We start from the raw sequence: 17953 nt of genomic DNA, 5'->3' as shown, positions 1-17953 counted from the left end.
GACAGGAAGACACTGTGTGTGTGTGTGTGTGTGTGTGTGTGGTGTTACACATTCACGTGGGTGTATACAGGTGTGAGGGCAGGTGTGTGCACATGCACACAGAGGTCAGAGGTTGAGATCATGAGTCTTCCTCAACCACTTTCTAACTCAGTTTTGAAAGAAGTCTCTCACAGAACCTGGAGTTCACCAGAGTGGCTGGCCAGTGACACCCAGGGACCCAAGCCTCTCCTTTCTCCCTTCCCCCACCTTCCCTCCAGCACCGGGGCTGTGTAAACATAGCACTGCTCATGGCTTCACTGGCCCAGCCTTCTCCACAGCCCCAAGGAAGGAGCAAGTTTCTTCCTCTGTCCTAGTCTTTGGGTTCTTTGTAGTTCACTCTGTAGTCAGAGCCTGTTCATGGAGCCTCCAGAGAACTGAGAAGACAATAATAAATGGTTCACCTCCAAATTTATAGTGATGCACCCCTGAAGAAGGTGTCTCAAGGGTGCATGCTGTGTGACCCACAGTCTCCTGGAACTCTTCGATTTTCTCGGTAGTTCAATGGAACAGATTGACCTTAGATGAGTGGGGTATGACAGGTGCTGTCTGTGCCTCTGGCTCAGTAGCTCAGGGAAGGATGCAGGCACTGCTGGTCTCTAGATGAAGTCTGGAAACACGGGTTCTGGTATCAGCAACAACGACAGCAGCCAACAGGACGGATCAACTCTGCTGCAGAGGAAAGGCCGTGATTTCCCTGGTTTGCTTGGTAATAAACCCCAAAGCTCTGAGCACAGCCTTACAGCTCCTACCTAATGACTCTTTACTCTTCCTGAGGTCGTACGCATCAAATCTACCTCCCCTGAGACAGCCTCTCACACGGGAAGACTCACATGTTTGGACACTCTTCTTTCTCTCTGTCTTTCTCAACATTTTTGGACAGTAACATGTTAAGACCAAGAAATTCTAAGCACAGGTTGATTATTTAAATGCAGTGTGTATTCATGTGGTGTACATGGTGGCAGTGGCGGTGGTGGTGGTGGCAGCGGCGGCGGCGGCGGGTGTATGTTTTATGTGTGCACCCCTGGAACATAATGTTGGGAATCAGATCTGGTTCCTCACACATGCTGAGCACATGCTCCATTGCTGAGCCACACCCCTAGCCCCAGATGAAATCTTTAGAATCTAGGGTTGTTTATGTTTGGCAAAGCATTCCTGGCAAATTACCAGAGAAAGAAGTCACAGCAACCTCTTGTTATAAATAGTTATGGCTGAAAGAAAAGGGAACCAACCCGAAAAGAAAGGGGAGTTAAGCCATGTGCTTCAAATTCTCACCCATCCTGGAAGAGGGTCTTCACCGATGAGTCTCGAAGGATCTCAGGGTGTCGTCACATTGGATTTAGGGTAGATTAAATCCAGTCACTAGAAGCCTTACCACGGGAGTTGGTGATCCTGTGAAGATAGAGGAGACTTGTGTGAAATGTCACTGAAGAAGTGACAGTGGTTGGCAGGAGTTAGAAGAGGCAGAAAGGACCTCTCCCTGGAGCCTGTGGAGGGAGAGCTCAGTGTCACCAACAGCTGGCTCAGATGTCTCACCTGAGACCTGGGCTGGAATAAACCCTTTAAGGCACTGTGTTATGGCGGCCATAGGGAACTCATGCAGGGGCAGTTGAATTCCCACTCAATACCAAGGTGGGCTTAAGGAAGTGGCAGAGACAAAGGCCATTAATCCCACAGGCCATGCAGGACCCCCCCACTAATGCCTGCCTCGTCCCTGGGACTGGCCAAGAAATCTGTGGAGTCGTGACTTACCCGTCCACATTCCTTTGCACCATTTTTCTTTATAATAAAACCCAAGTCTGCTCCCACCCAGCAACTGCCTGTCCCTCTTGATGTACCCATCAAATCTGAGGCGAGAAGAGATTGTCGTGTGTTCTCTCTCCAGTTTTCATCCCTTCCTTTCAGCCATACCTCTCTGTTTCCTTCCCATGAGCACCCAAACTCCTCCCCTTTGAATGTGTCCACTTCTTTCCTTTTCCCACTTTTCCTGAGTATGTATATGCATGTTTGCATGTGTGTGAGCACACACGCTTGTGTGTGTGTGTGTGCGCGCGCGCACGTGTATGTACATGCTTATGGAGACTGTCAGGAATCATCCTCCAGTGCTCTCCCACCTTATGTAGTAAGGTAAGGTCTTGCGGTCAAACCCAAAGCTTGCTGATAGAGCTCTTCTCCTAGCTAGCTAGCTCTGGAGAGCTTCACCTTCTGAGGCTGGAATTGTGGGGTGACCACTGTGGCCGCCAGAAATGAAGTTCTGGAGGTCCAAACTCCAGTCCCCAGGCTTGCTTGGTAAGTGCTTAATACCTAAGCTGTCTCCCCTGCCCACACTCCCTCCAGGTATGGCTTGATCTCCACAGGGGCTGAAGCCATTGCTATTCCACCTCTAGACAGTGAGCTGGGGATGCTTCCCCTGCGGCTCACCATGGCCTGCTGTGTGTAAGGGCAGAGTGTCCTGAGGGCTCTGTGTTAGTCACTTCCCTTGTTGCTGTGACAAAACACTCGAACCAAAGTGACTTGAAGGCAAGGTTAATTTTGGCTCACAGCCCAAGGGTACTGTCCTCGAACATGGTGACAGGAGCTTGAGACAACTGCTCACATTGCGTCTGCAGTCAGAGACAAGGTGACGAGTCTTGATGCTCAGGTGTCTTTCTCTTTTTTATTTAGTTCCTAACCGCAGCCCACGGAATGATGCCACTGTCGTTTAGGGTGGACCTTTCCACCTCAATTAACTTCATCCAGAAGACGCTTCAGAGACAGGCACAGAATTTGTCTTCTAGGTGACTCTGGATCCCACCAAGCTGACAATCATGATTAACCATCACAGAGGCTTTCAGAGAGAAGGCAATCTGGTGCAGAATTCCCCTGGATAGGCAGAGAGAATGGAAGACCAGGGCTCCAGGGCTCCATAACAACTTGGGACTAGAGAAATATTATCTTATGTTCATCAAAGGAGGAGAGAGACCCCCAATTCCCCAGGAAGGGTTAAACCCAACCAATATAATCTGTAATGACAAACCAAGCCAAGTATGGTGGCACATGCCTTTAATCTCAGCACTTGTGAGGCAGAGGCAGAATTCTCTGTGAATTCAAGGGCATCCTGGTCTATATAGTGAGTTCCAGGTTACCCACGGCGACAGAGCAAGACCCTGTCTCAAAAATACAATCTGTAATGGCCATCTTTGGGTGGGAGAGGGTGAGGGCATGATGTGAACATCATTAAGTTGGCTTTAAAACAATCTTAACATTTGTTCTCAGGGCCATAGTTACCATGAACATTTGTGCCAGGTGCCGGACCAAGCAGGTCTCACGAAATCACCCAGCTCTGCAAGCTGGTATAGTTAGCCCCATCCTACCGCAGAGGAAACAGGCTCAGGGACGGAAAGTGAGTTTTCCAAAGCCACACATGGAACAGAGATCGGAGTATGATTTGAACAGGTTTGTCTGACCCTGAAAGTCAAGTTCTTGACAGCACACTGCAGTGTAGCCAACCTGCCCACCCAGAACAAAGATGCAGAAAGTCCAAGTGTCACACACCTTGAGAGAAGACGGCTCTCAAGGCTCCCTTCGTCCCAGGTACCAGTGCGTCTCCCCCCAGCCAGGCTCCAGCCATGAACTTCTGCGTCTCCTTTCAGGCCAGCATTCAACCTTCTTACCCTGACTTAACTAAGTCAGCCCAGCCAACGAAGGCCTGGCCTCCAAGCTGCCCGTATCGGACCCCAGGCCATTCCTGGTGGTGACGTGTTCCATCTGTGATCTGATCTCCTTACCTGTATTCCCTACACCCCATCCTATTCCAGTTGTCCACAGAGGAAGGCCCTGTGGCCAGCATGGTCTTCCCTCATGCTTGCAGAGCGAACTTTTACCATCACCCTAGTCCCTGAAACAAAGGTGTGCTTGGTTCTTTTTATCCCCAAAGCCTGGGTATACCTTCCTCCTGTACTTCTTCTCATGTCCCTGCTCAAATGCTCCAAGTCCACTGTTTAAAAAAAAAAAAAGTGTGTGGTGGAGGGTGTGGGGGCTAGGAGAGGAATGGGAGGTGGGTGGGAAATGGGAGTGGATTTGATGAAAACATCATGAAATTTTCAAACAATACAAAATTAATTAAACATGGGTCTCAAATCATTTATGCAGTTTGGAATCTTTTCAATAGGCGCTTGGCTAGAGGAAATATACTACCGATTCTGAGTCCCACCTCCTCACAGATAGACTCATCACAATCGTTGCTCTTCACATGAGCACATGCCTGTGGCAGAAAGCTGAGATTTTTATTCCCCCAGCCTACATGTGTCCTTGCCAATGGCTACCGATGGTCACCTGGTTTTCGTCTGCGGGGAGCTCTTGAGTGGGTCTTCTGTCCACTCACGGCGTGTCCTTTGGAGACTCACATAGCCTTCTGCTGTCTCGTTTTGTGGCTTTGTGCAGGCCGGATTAGAGGAGGGTGGAGGGTCTTCTTGGCTGAGCTCTTCTGTCTCCGCTTGCCTGCTGTTTGTGACGGGCCGTCCTTACCACTGGCTCCCTTACAAGTTTCTCGGTGGAGTATAAACGGAGCGGCAGGGGGGCCCTGGGATGAGCTGATTCTGTTGACCCATTTCAACAGTGCTGGGGGCCTGTTTCTGGTCTCCATTGCTGCATCCACTTGCCAGGTAGACTCAAGCTCTGACTCCCTCAGGTGCCTGTCCCGGGGACTCAGCGGAGAGACAAAGACAGAGCCGCACAGCTCTCATTAATCCACGTGGAAATAAAAAAAAGGATTTGGATGCCCAGACACAGGGACCCCTGGGAAAATGACAGAAACAAGTGTCGTTTATGTGCATCTGGCTTTCCGGGGGTGGAGGTGGGATGGAGATAAAGCTTTAAGTCTTTAATAAGGCTAGAAATTAACTTGGGATTAGCAGCGAGATGAAGCATCTCCAAGAAGCTGCACAAGGACACACCTGCTTGGGGCTTTTTGGCCTGGTTTCCAGAACATTCTCTAAAGTGTTACTGCTTTCCTCCAGCTTTTCCCAGGTTGAAAAATTAGTCATTGCCCGTTGGTTTCAGGTCCACAACCTGCTCTGCAGATGGGCTCCGTTTGCTTCCAGGGGTACTGCTTCCAAAGCTGCCATTCTGCAACATTTCCAGTTTCTGCAGTTTCACAGGAGACTGGAGATCTGGCCTTGGCCTGTGAAGTGTGGAGGAAGAAGCTCCCCACCAAAGGTGAGCAAGGACCCACGCCCTGGGCTGGGAGAGGTGAGAGTGGGGGTCAGTGGGTGAACATTTTGCTTTGATCTCTCAAAGTTTCTGGAGGCTGGAAGTTCAAGATCAGGGTCCAAGCCAGGTAGGTTTCATTCTGAGACCTCTTGCCTTACAGGCTATTTTTTCATGGGGGCGGTGCCGGGCAGAGACACACAGAGAGGCACAGATACAAAGACACATACACATTTAGACAGAGGGACAGAGAGCACGCGTGGGAGGCTGAACTTACATCTCTTCTCCCAAGGGTGCTCAGGAGATGGCTGCACCAGGATGGTCCTCTGTGGCCTCATTTTAACCTGAACTACTTCCTTTCTCCAAGTACAGCCACACTCGGGGGCCCGGCGTCTCCATGCTGAGTAGTCACACATTCGGTCTACAACAGGCAGTGAGTCGGAGCAAGGGCTTGAAAGCAGGTTTATGGGCATCCTATGACAAAAACCAAGTATTTCTGCCTGAGTGCCTGGCTGGTAAGACTTAGGCACCGCTAGACGTGGTGGTACATGTCTGTAAGCCCAGTGATTGGGCATCTGAGGCAGGAGGGTTAGGGCCAGCCTGGATTACACAGCAAGACCTCATCTCCAAACAAAACAGAAAACAACAGCCTCCAAACCTGGCACCTGAAGCAACACATAAATATCCTACCATAGACTGTTTACTGTTTTTATATTTAGCATGATTTTTCTTTTATAAGAGAGAAAACACTAAAAATATAGACCCACTAGCATCTCTCAGGAGTAGGTAAAAAATGGTAAACATGGGCCAGGGAGATGACTCAGCAGGTGTCCCCAAGTCTGAGGACCTGAGTTCTCTCTGTAGGACCCACGTGGTGGAAGAAGGGAAGTGACCCCTGCGGGTTGTCCTCTGACCTGCGCATGTGCACTGCGGTGTGTGTGTTAAAACAGAACAAATACCGAACAACAAACAACCAACGAAAACGCACACAGGACCGCTGGGAGAGGGAGAATTAGCCTTTCCCTTCCTGGCTGTCTGCCGCAGAGCGCTCAGCCTCGAGACCATCTATACACCACCAGCAAACATTACCTCCAGCAGGTTCTGTTACATACGCAGGTCTATGTATGTAACAAAAACGATCGATGAAAAAGAGGCTGTCAATTTGAGAAGGGAAGACATGGTTGGGGTTTGAGGGAGGGTACCTGGGAGGGACCGGTGGGAGGAAAGAACAGAGTGATACAATTTATTTCAATTACAAACATATATTTAAAAAAAAAAAAAAAAGCATGATACTTTCTAATTAAAACAAACAAACAAAAAAAATCACCGTTACTCTTTGCTGGTGGATATAGAATTGCCCCGAGCTTTTGTGCTTGAACGTTTGTTTTAGTCTTGAGGCAGGGTCTCATTGTGGAGCTCAGGCTGTCCTTAAGCTCCATCCTCCTGCCTCAGTCCCTTGACTGCTGCGATTACAGGCATGAACCATCAAGCCTGGCTTCTTCAGACCTTTCTGGAGAGTCATTTATTTGGTAATATGCTTTAAGAGCCTTAAAATGGGCTCCTGTTTTGCTGAGCTGTCCTGCAGGGTTTACTCCAGGGAGGCCATAGGCGCATGCTTGGCCATGCTACGGAGATGTTCGTGGGAGCATATTTGTGTTGCAAAACACTGGAAATAGCTGATTTTCTATTAAATTGGTTAAAGTAATTAGATATTCCTCATTATGGAACTTGAAGCAACCTTTGAAACTCAAGCTGCAAAAGCCTGGCTTGGCAACAACACCTTCCTGAATGCCTCCATTCAGGAAGTTCTTTCTCCTCCCCCCCCACTTCCCTTTTATTCTCTTCTTATCAGTTAGCATTAAAGATAACCCTAGAAGCAGCAAAATTGCACTAAGAAAAGTCAGCTCTTGCAAGTATGTTAATTTGATGGAGAATATGGCGGTTTGGGGGGAGTGCACTATTAGGAGGCGTGGCCTTGTTGGAGAAAATACGTCACCATGGAAGCATGCTTTGAGGTTTCATATATGCTCAAGCCATGCCCAGTCAGACAGTTCAGTTCCTGTTGCCTGCAAGATGTAGGACTCTCAGCTACCTCTCTAATACCATGTCTGCCTGTACGCCGCCATGTCCCACCATGATGATAATGGACTGAACCTCTGAACTGTAAGCCACCCCAATTAAATGCTTTCCTTTGTAAGAGTTCCCATGGTCATAGTGTCTCTTCACAGCAACAGAAACCCTAACCAAGACGGAAGTTGGTACCAGGAACTGGGTGGGGGTATTGCTGTGATAGTCCTGACCATGATTTTGTTTGGAGGAATTTGAACTTTGGGAGTTGGGGTTAGGAAAGCAGTGGAATACTTTAAGCACTGCTTAACTGGCCGTATACCAGTAGAGGCATGGAAGACAGTGGTGTTAAGAGTGATTTGAACTGTGGGGGGCTGGGTCAAGAGGTTTCAGAAAAGAATTTTCATATGTTGCCTTAGAAATCATTCTTGTGTGGCCAGGTGGATGGGTTCTGGGCAAGTCCATACCCAAGTTCTTGGGAAATGGCCTAGAATCAAGCATGGCAAGAAAAACTGACACTTTATTGCATTTCCCACCCATCCAATCAGGGGCAAGCATACATCCTGAAGTACCTCCAGCCTGTGAACCTCCCACCCACCTGTGATCAAGCACATCTGGTAAAAATGGGTCAAACAAACTTGTTTAGGGCAGTGAAGATGTGTGCCTTGTTATCTCCCATAAACAACAGCCTCCAGCATTTCAGGAACTATCCGTCCTTGGGCAAGCAGCTTGCAGATCAGAGGCATTTTTGTTTCGTGGATCTCTAAGGCACAGTAATTAAAACTCAAAATGTAACTTAAAAATTGGAAAAAAAGGGAGTGGTGACCTCAGGGTAAGATCCCAACCAGTTAAGTTTCCAACTTGTGAAGAGAAATTAAAGAAAGCTTAAAGAAAAAGTTTAGAGCCCGTAAAGAAAAGGTGTGGTGGTTCACGGCTTTAATCCCAGCACTCAGAAGGCAGAGGATGGTGGATCTCTGAGTCTGAGGCTAGCCTGGTCTACAGAACAATTTCAGAACAGCCAAGCTTAAGCAGTGAAGGACAACAGAAAGCTGGTGAAGATGTAATTGAATGAGGGGGCCATGTTCCAGCCCCAGAAAGCAGCAGAAGTTGGCATCTTTGGACATGTGGTTCTGGCTTTAGAGTCAAGGATAGCAGAAAGGCATTATGAAACCTTCCTCTGTGGTTCAGGAATGCCAATGAGAGCAGGCATATGTTGGGGTGTCCCTGTGAGTTCTACATCCATTGTGCCAGGCTATGGCCAAGGCTATTGGTTGCTCTCCACAGACTGATGGTAAGGCCCTATTGCTGAAGACAACATCTGCACAACACACTGAACACAGAGAGGTCACGCTGGTGCCGACATGAAGCTTTCACCCCTGCAGGCTAATATTCATGGCACTGGAAGGAACTTTGCATACCACCACACGAGAAAGGTCAACGCCAAACCAACTACAAACCCCTTGATCTGCAATGGTGACCTGCCTGTAAAATACATTGGTGCAGTAGTAGCACAAAGTTTGTGGGAGGTCCAACCAAGATCTGACTGGATTTAAGGCCTGCTCCACGATGTGGAACCACATACCTGACATTGCTTGGGCGATGAAGAACCTAACAGTACAGAACCCAGGGACCTAGAGAAAAACCAAATACTCCTGCTCTGCTGAAGGGACGCAGCAATAAAATGACTCCTAACAACATCCTGCTGTCGTCATAGATCAATCAGTGTCTTACTCAGCCATCATCCAAGAAGCTTCCTCCTGCAGCAGCTGGGAACAAATACAGAGACCCACAGCCAGACAACGTGTGTGAGAGAGACCTGGGAACACTCGGCCCTAAGTGGGATGTCTTCATCAAGTCCCTCACCTCAGAGCTCATGGAACTTTGTGAAAGAGGAGGTGGGAAGAGCCGGAGACGCTGGAGGACACACAAGGCCTTCTACAGATAGTTTTTAGACATGTCTGAAACAGCTGCTGTCAGCTGCCCCCATCATTTTCTCTTTTACCATCTCAGGTCCTTTGCGTAGACACTTCATAATCAGCTTATCCGTTTTTGCAAAACTCCCTCTTAGAATTGTGGCTGAGATGGTACTCAACCTGCAAACCAATGTGAGGAAAGCTGAAATCTTAACATTCTGTTTCCCAATGCATGGGCATGATATATCTTCTCATTCATTGAAGACATATTTAATTAAACCGAACGATAATTTGTAATTTTGAGGTAGGCAAACTTGATCTAAATAATTCATCATTAAGACTCTTCCCAGGTAATTCTAGGTTGTGGCAAGTTAACATTTAAAATCAACTGTCACACCAGACCCAAACCAAATCTTCCAGCACCTGGATACCTGTTGCTTATAGTAACACATGTCTTTGCCAACTCTCTATTTATTAAAAAAAAATTCCTAAAATGTTAACATTTTTATCCCGAGATTAAGAACAATCTTTCCCTTTACAATCTGGTGAGCAAAACTGTTTATGAAATGTGCCACTTGAGTTGAGGGGAAAAAATAAGAACTCCTAGGATCCCTCAATAACTCTGACTCTTGCTATCTGCCTCTTACTACCAAGTTCCCATGCAAATGCCAGCCTCATGCACCTCTGTGGTCTTGGAGTTGATTCATGGTGTGTAAGGACATTTCAGGTCCATCTCCCTCCTGGGCTGAAGTGGACTCCCACCTCCCACGGTAGAGGATTCTGGTTGCATGAGGAGCCTCTTTTCTTAGTGTGTTCTTCTAATCAGCTTGGGAAATCCGATAAAGGGCTCATCTTGCTCAACCCCAAAGTAACCTGCCTTGGGAAACTAACTCATCCCAACGGCCATCAGCCAGGAAGCAGCCCGGGCTGGATGCTGGATGCTTTGACATCGCTTCTGCCCTCGCCTGCCCTGGAGTATAAGCGGGGGTGTCTTCACTGCTATTTTCCCCACCCTTGGCAGACAAGCCAAGCTGCGTGCCAGGCTCTGTGTGATGGAGTGCATCCACACACACTCAAGTTTCTTTTGGGTACTCAGAACTGAAAGAGGCCTGGATGAGTCAGAAGTCAGACATGCACCAAAGTGGGAGAGGCAGAAGGTTTGTGAGTTCCCCGCGTGAAGTAGGACGTTCCAAAGCCATGTAGGAGGACACACCACGCTCAGTGTGGGATCCCGACCATGACTCCATGACCAGATGACTCACCAACTGTGCAAGAGCAGAGAACACTGAAGTCCTTCAGAGTGGACAGCTGGCAGAGTGTGTCCTTGGAGACAGTCTCCATCACGCAGTGTGATAGGCTGTGCCAGTCAGGACAGCCAGGCTTAAGACGGCTATGGCATGAAGAGGTCTGTGGCTCCAAAGGAATCAGAGTAACACTATCAAAATCACAGTGCCCAGGCACGGTTTTGCCAAATACTCAGCACAGAGGGGTTTTCTGGTCACTCGTGACATCCAATTTGATGAGCACTATGGTACAAACATTCTTCCAAATATTTCCTCTACAGCCACCCAGTCACCAATCACAGCAGCCCTGTGCGGTGCAGAAACTGGCCAGCTGTGTGCAGATGGAAAGATGCAGGTGTAGAACCGGAAGGCAGTGGCTGCAGTGCCTGGGCCTTGGCATTGACTTGAGTAGATGGCGTGGTTAGGCACATTCCCCCTACCCCTCACACAAAGGTCGTCCAGTCAGATATCCTCCGAGGCACCATGATACAGCGAGAGGGAGCTGCCAGGTGGGAGGGAGCTGGTGGAAGACAGACTGTGGCTATTGACAAAGTGGGATCTCTAAAGCAAAGGCCACAGGATGAGGGCTGGTGGAGGCAAGCTCTCCAGAGAGGACCCTGCAGAGACAGGGTGGTGGGGTGACAAAGTGGGATCTCTAAAGCAAAGGCCACAGGATGAGGGCTGGTGGAGGCAAGCTCTCCAGAGAGGACCCTGCAGAGACAGGGTGGTGGGGTGGTGGGAAGACAAGGCTCAGACGGGACGGCGAGAGATGGGGCTGGGAAGACCAGAAGTCCAAGGGTCTCAAGGCCCCCCCCAGACCAGCAGTCAACAGGCTGGGTGGGAATGGCTGGCCCTGGAAGAGTTGATGAATGGGGTCAGTTGGGAAGTCGTGGTTCAAACTGCGGGACATCCCATGCCAAGCCCAGCTCTGTTCCTTCTAGGGAAGGAAGGGGAGGAGGAAGGAAGCGGGAAGAGAAGGTCAAAGGCAGACTGGGGAGTGGCTGTGAAGTACTCTCAATGTCTTAGTTAAAAGTTCTGGCTTTTTGTGGTTAACGTGGAGGAATTAGTGGTTTAATTAGAGAAATGAGGAGTGGGACATAATCACCTCTGTGATTCTGCATCCCATAGATGGTACCGATTAGTTCATGGCATAAATGACAGATGCAGGTGACATGAGAAGAGAGATGGTAGATATAAATGACAGACAGGGAAGAACAGTATAGAAGATATTCAGATAGACCAGACAATAAAGATAGGAAGACAGACCAGACAAATGCAGTTTATACAATTGCCTTGGTTTCTTTTTTCTGTTCCCAGGCTTAGATACCCTGACACAGGTACTGTCCGTCACAGTGGGAAGTCAAGGTGAAGGAACTTGAGGCAGTGGTCACACCCACAACTAAAAACAGAGCAGTGAACACATTCACACTCCGCTTGCTTTCTTTACATTATGTAGCCCAGGTTCCCTGCCCAGGAAATGGTCCTGAGTTAAAAATGGGTCTTACCAGATCAATTTACATAATCAAGACAGTCCCTTCTTCTCAGAGGCTGATCCTAATCTGGATGATTTCCCACAGGTTGTCCAGAGGCCTGTTCGCCTGGTGAGTCTAGATTCTGTCACACTGACAATTCATACTGAGCATCACATATAGCAAGAAGAAGATGCAGATCAAACAATAGCTTAGTCGGTAGATGTAGATAATAAAAAGGTGATAGTGACTGATAAGGCTAGACTAAAGATCAATAGGTTGATAGACAACTCAAGGTGAAGATGCTGGTGATGGAGAAGGACTGGGGAGACCAGGAAAAAGATGGCAGTCTAGTTTTTTCCCAGTGTTCTACAGATACCTTAGGTCGGCTGGTCCTTGCTGACCGACTCCACACAGACTGGTGACCAGAGGATGGAGGAAAGTCATCTCCTGACACCTTCCCCAGACTCAATCTGAGGTCACACCCCTGCCCTACTGCTCATGACCCCTCCCAAAACTAAAGGGTTTTCTTTCCTGGTCTTCTTTACTTTGGCCTCAGTTTCCCCCCTCATTGTGACTGCCTGCCAGATGGCTAGGAGGAGGAGACAAATCCCACTGGTAACGCCACCTTGTCCACAATGGCAGTGGTTGGAAAAGCAAGGCTCTTGCTTCGAAGTCCAAGCCTCCAGGCAGAGAGACGATCAAGGTTAATGTTGGGGACTTGAGGACAGGGCACCTGCAGCCACGTCTTTGTCCCGTCTCCTCCTGCTCTCATTGTTCCTTCCCACGGACCAGCTGCCTGCAGGCTCCTGGCAAGGATGACATGGGTAACGCAGGCACCGTTCGGGGGAGATTAACGCCGGAACAGAGCCACATCTGGAACAACTGCTTCATACAGAGGTGCAGGGTGTCCCACGGATGACTTAGAAAAGAGGTGAAGCTTGTGACAGGTTTCCCACTGCCCCTCAGATCTGCTCCGATCCTTCCTGCTTGCCCTTCATTATCCCCTGACTGTTCATTTTACCCACCTTTCCTTAGCCTGGAATCTTCCTTTCACTCCAAGAGTCCTGGGCAGCAAATTCCCGCATTGCTGCTGTACGTCATATCTCTCTGGGTGCTGCTGGCGTTAGTGCCCTTCTCTGCACTACTTCCCCACCTGACAGTCCGTCACTGTCATTCACACCGCAATCAGCTGTTAAGCCCTCCTGTGTGCTCATTTGAATATGAATGTGCTCTTCAATAACATGCGAGATTGCCATGTTTACAAATATACTCCAGGTATTTAGAAATTTAGATGATCTGGAACACACTGTGGGAGCTGCACTGGGGACCGCTTTAAATGACTTAAGCCTATTTATCAGTCACTCAGTGATTCTTTACACACACACTTCTGTTTTCCTGTCTATCCTCCATCAAAACTAAAATATGCTCTTTGGGGGGATTTTGTTTTTTTCCACTGTATTAAACCAATAATCTTCAAGACAGGTCTTAATTAGCAGCTGTCTCATCATGGGTCTATTTTTTTTCTAATCCCTGCAGATTTAATTCCTGCCTCTTTTTGAGATAGATGTAGTAAATAAGGAAAAGAGAAAAAAATGCTTTCTGCAGTTTCTGTGCTAAATCCTAACTTCTAACCAATAATTTATACAGAGCATGAAGGAAGCAAAGGGATTTTTGAATGAAGATAAGACCTAAGATATATCTGGCGGTAAACTCCCAGGAGAACAACGTGCACTTCCGATGGCCTCTGTCATCATAGTTGGCTTTAACTGTCACTGTGACACAGCCTAGAGTCATCTGTGAAGGGAGTCTCAACCGAGGGATTTCCAGGATCAGTTTGGCCTGTGGGCCTTTCTGTGGTGGATTATCTTGGTTGTTAATTGATGGAGGAGGGCCCAGGCCACTGTAGGAGGCATCATTCCCTAAGCAGGCTTTGTAAAAAGACTAAGCATGAGCCTGAGAGGGACCCAGCAATCGGTATTCCTCCATGATTCCTGCTCATGTTTTTAATTGAGTTTCTAAACTGACTTCCTTCAGTGTCAGCCAAATATACCCTTTCTCCCATAAGTTGCTTTGGATCAGGGTTTTTGTTTTGTTTCTGGAGCTGAGGAGTAAACCCTGGGCCTTGCACTTGCTTGCCAAACACTCTTCTACTGGACTAAACCTCCAACCCCAGGGCCTAGGGTGCTATCAGTCTGTTTCCAGAGTTCTGGTAATGGGGCTGCTGGTCTGGGTACCACATTGGATCACAAAGTTCTAGGTGCCAGGAGTGGTGGTTTGAATGAGAATAGCCGCATTGGCTCATATATTTTAATGCTTGGTTCCCAGTTGGTAGGAATGTTTGGGAAGGATTAGGAGGTGTGGCTTTGATGGAGGAGATGTGTCACTGGGGGTGGGCTCTGAGGTTTCAAAAGTCTACACCTTCCCAGTGAACTCTCCCCACATCCCTCCCAAATGTGGGCTTTGGAGAGCGATGGTGGATGTTCTTCAGGGCTAGGGCAGAGGCTGGGGGCTGCCTTCCCCTTCAACACCGCTTCTCTCCTTTTTTCTGCCAGAACAATCTTGATTCCGCTCATGTTGATGCCCTGCTCTGCTCATCTAGGTATTTCCGAGAAGGGTGGGACCCTGGGATGTGGGTCACCAGAGTCCTGGTCCTTCCACTTTGTTCCGTGTGCCTTGCCAATAAATGGTTCCAGCATAGTTGATGGATGGGTCCTGGACAGGTCAATTCTGTAGCCAATGGCACAGGAAGTCATTTTCTGAGGGGCTTTGAGGAAGGCTTCCTTGTGCGTGAAGAGAGACACAGGGGAGTGGGAGAAAAAGAGGAGGCGGCTCAGGAGATAAAGTGCTTGTCCTAACAAGCACGAGGACCTGAGTTCATTCCCCAGCACCCACAGAGAGTCAGGCATGGTCCTGAATCTCAATGAGGTACGTGCCATGAGGGCTTTTGCGCTGAAGGATGGCCACGTCCTGGTTATGTGAAGAAGCCAAGACACCACCAGACTGCAATGCCAGTTTCCTCTACTGCAAAGAGTGTTCTGTGACCAAAAAACAAAACAAAAATATCCAAGTTAACAAGAAAAAAAAGTCAGGCATGAGGACATGTTCTTGTAATCCTAGAGACAAGAGGATGCCTGGCTAGCCAGCCTAACCAAATTGGTGAGTCCCAGATCAGGGAGAGACCTAATCTCACAAAACAAAGTGGAGATGGAAGTGGTAATATTCATCTTTAATCCTAACGCTCAAGAAGCAGAGGCAGGTATTGGACCCTGTGAGTTTGAGGACAGCCTGGTCTACACAGCAAATTCCAGGCTAGCCAGGGCTACAAAGTGAGAGCCTGTCTCAAAACAAGAACCAAATGAACTGGAGAGCCAGAGGTTGATCTCTGGCCTCCATATGTACCCACACACAGATGAGCATGCACTGTGGTGGGTGGGGGTAGGTGTCCATCTGCCTACAATAATATCGTGTACCACACAAGAGTGGAAACTGCCATCCTGACAGCAGCCACGGGATTAACGTGGCTCTGGAGAACAGAGACACGGAAACAAGAGCGGCAAAGCCAAAGACCAACCACCCTACCTTCTTATCTCTTCACGTAGAAAGTGCCTCGTGGGTTAAATGCATTGGGTGGGGATTGCAGACAATCGATCTTAACACACAGCGTCCTTTAAAGATGCTCTGAGATTCACTGACTTGCAGTCAAGTGTATGACTCAAGTGTGTGTCTCGGGGACTCTCTAGGCAGTGTGTAGTTGTTGTTGTTTGCTTTTTTACTCTTTTGCTTTTGGGGGGGCCCACCACCCAAATTAATCACATGGAGTCTTATTATTACTTAAAACGTGGCTTGTTTCTAGCCAGTTTTTCTTTTCTTTTTTTATTTATTTTTATTTATTTATTTATTTATTTATTTATTTATTTATTTATTTATTTATTTATTTATTTATTTTCGAGACAGGGTTTCTCTGTGTAGCTTTGTGCCTTTCCTGGAACTCACTCTGTAGCCCAGGCTTAGCTTAAGCTTTTCTTAACTTACATGATCCTGGGTACCTTTTGCTTCTGGATTTTTTCCTTTTCTTACTTCTGTACATCTTTCTTTCACTCTTACTCCATGGCTGGCTGGGTGGCCGGGTGGCCGGGTGGCTGGGTGGCTGGCCCCTACTGTCCTCCTCCTCTCACTCCTAGATCTTGCTCCTTCTTTTTCTCCTTCTATTTATCCTCTCTGCTTGCTGGCCCTGCCTATCCTTTCTCCTGCCTACCTATTGGCTGTTCAGCACTTTATTAGACCAATCAGGTGTTTTAGACAAGCAAAGTAACACAGCTTCACAAAATTAAACAAATGCAACACATCTTTGCTTCATTAAACAAATGTTCCACCATAAACAAATGTAACACATCTTAAAGCAATATTCTACAACAGTAGTGCTCCATGCTCCTCCTGCTAACTACCTCCTATATGAACAGTTTTTTTTTCAACTGGAAAATTGACAAATTGACAGGACATTTTTTGTTATTATTAGTTTGCCTTATTGATGCCTTTTGGACAAGTTTTCCTAGGAAATATTTACCAATCTAATTCAAATTTTTTTTACTTCATTTTCCCTTTTAGAAAAGTGTCTTACAAGCCCAGTGTCCAGGGGCAGGTGACTGTAATGGCTGGTGCTTCCTGAACACTTTCTGTGCAGTGGCACTTACAGGCCAGCCTCACTAGAGCCTTCATAGTGACACAGCACACTGTCAGGAGTCAAGGCAAGGACACCTTCTTTGCCCACATGGCTAGCTTTTGCCATAAAGAAAACAAACTCCATATTGAGTTTCTTTGATGCCCATCATCCTCTTTGAAGTAATTGGTGCTGCCAGGAGCAGACATGCTTCATTGTCATGAAAATCCTACGCTCTTAAAACATTTTAAATGTCATATTCTGTAGTTCTTTGAAGGGTTTGAAGATTACCCATCCATTTGAAATATATCTCTGTATACCTAGAAACCTAACTAACATGACTATAAGTTTGACTATTAAGATGACTATTAAGTTATATTTCTTGATTATATATTATATTTTTAAATGAGCTGTATAAACATAATACCCTAAACAAAAGTAGAAATATATGTATGGTATAATAAAGTTAACTTTAACTTTGTATCAATAAACAAAAATACATACTAATATAAAATGTGTAAGATTAATAGTTGTCTTTGGATTAAAGTAGATTCAATAATTTGCCCTTTTATCCTATCATTTCTATATTCTCCCTTTTATTTTCAGAACAAGATCCCTGAATCTAATCTCCTTTGTTTAGTGTTTTTCCTGATCATTATCCATAACAACTTGTAACCAACCCCCCTAAACAATGACAAATATTCATATTTTATTTTGGGAATGTGGGTATAGTTCTCTTGAGTACTTCCTGCTGATTTGGGGTGCTGATAATCTTATGGGGACCCTGAGAAAATTTAGGATTATGGTCAAATCCTGATTAGAGTAATCTGTGAGGTTGAGTCATCTCAGCCAGCAGCCTTGAAGCCTTTCTAGATGCAGAACTCAGAGGAAACTGTATCAGAGGTGCTCTGAAACATTGGCTCATCTGGACCATCTGTTCCTACTGGAGATTTTTCAAGGGGTCTTCCTCTATCAAACATGATTTTTCTTAACCCAGAATGAATCCAGAGCCTCTCACTTCCTGTGGAGATGAAAGCAGAACCTCTTTCCCAAAGTAACACATCTTTTGACTAAAGTTTGAAGTCAAGATATTTTTAAAATATATAGGTTGGATTAATCCAGCAACATTTATAATCAAATGTCTCTCAGCAGCTGTTACTCCTTCCTCAGCAGTCAAACCATTCAAAGACCACACAATAACATGCAGTATCCAGACTCTCTGTGTATTTCCATCTTTATGTGGCTTTTTAAAATATTACTTTACTCCCTTTTTAAGGACTTAACTTTATTATTTATTTTAAAACCATATATTTTTTTTTTATGACTGTCTATACCTTC

The sequence above is a fragment of the Peromyscus maniculatus genome, chromosome 12 (assembly GCF_049852395.1).
Source record: "Peromyscus maniculatus bairdii isolate BWxNUB_F1_BW_parent chromosome 12, HU_Pman_BW_mat_3.1, whole genome shotgun sequence".
In the NCBI taxonomy this organism is placed as follows: Eukaryota; Metazoa; Chordata; class Mammalia; order Rodentia; family Cricetidae; genus Peromyscus; species Peromyscus maniculatus.
Note: the sequence above shows the minus strand (reverse complement) of the source record.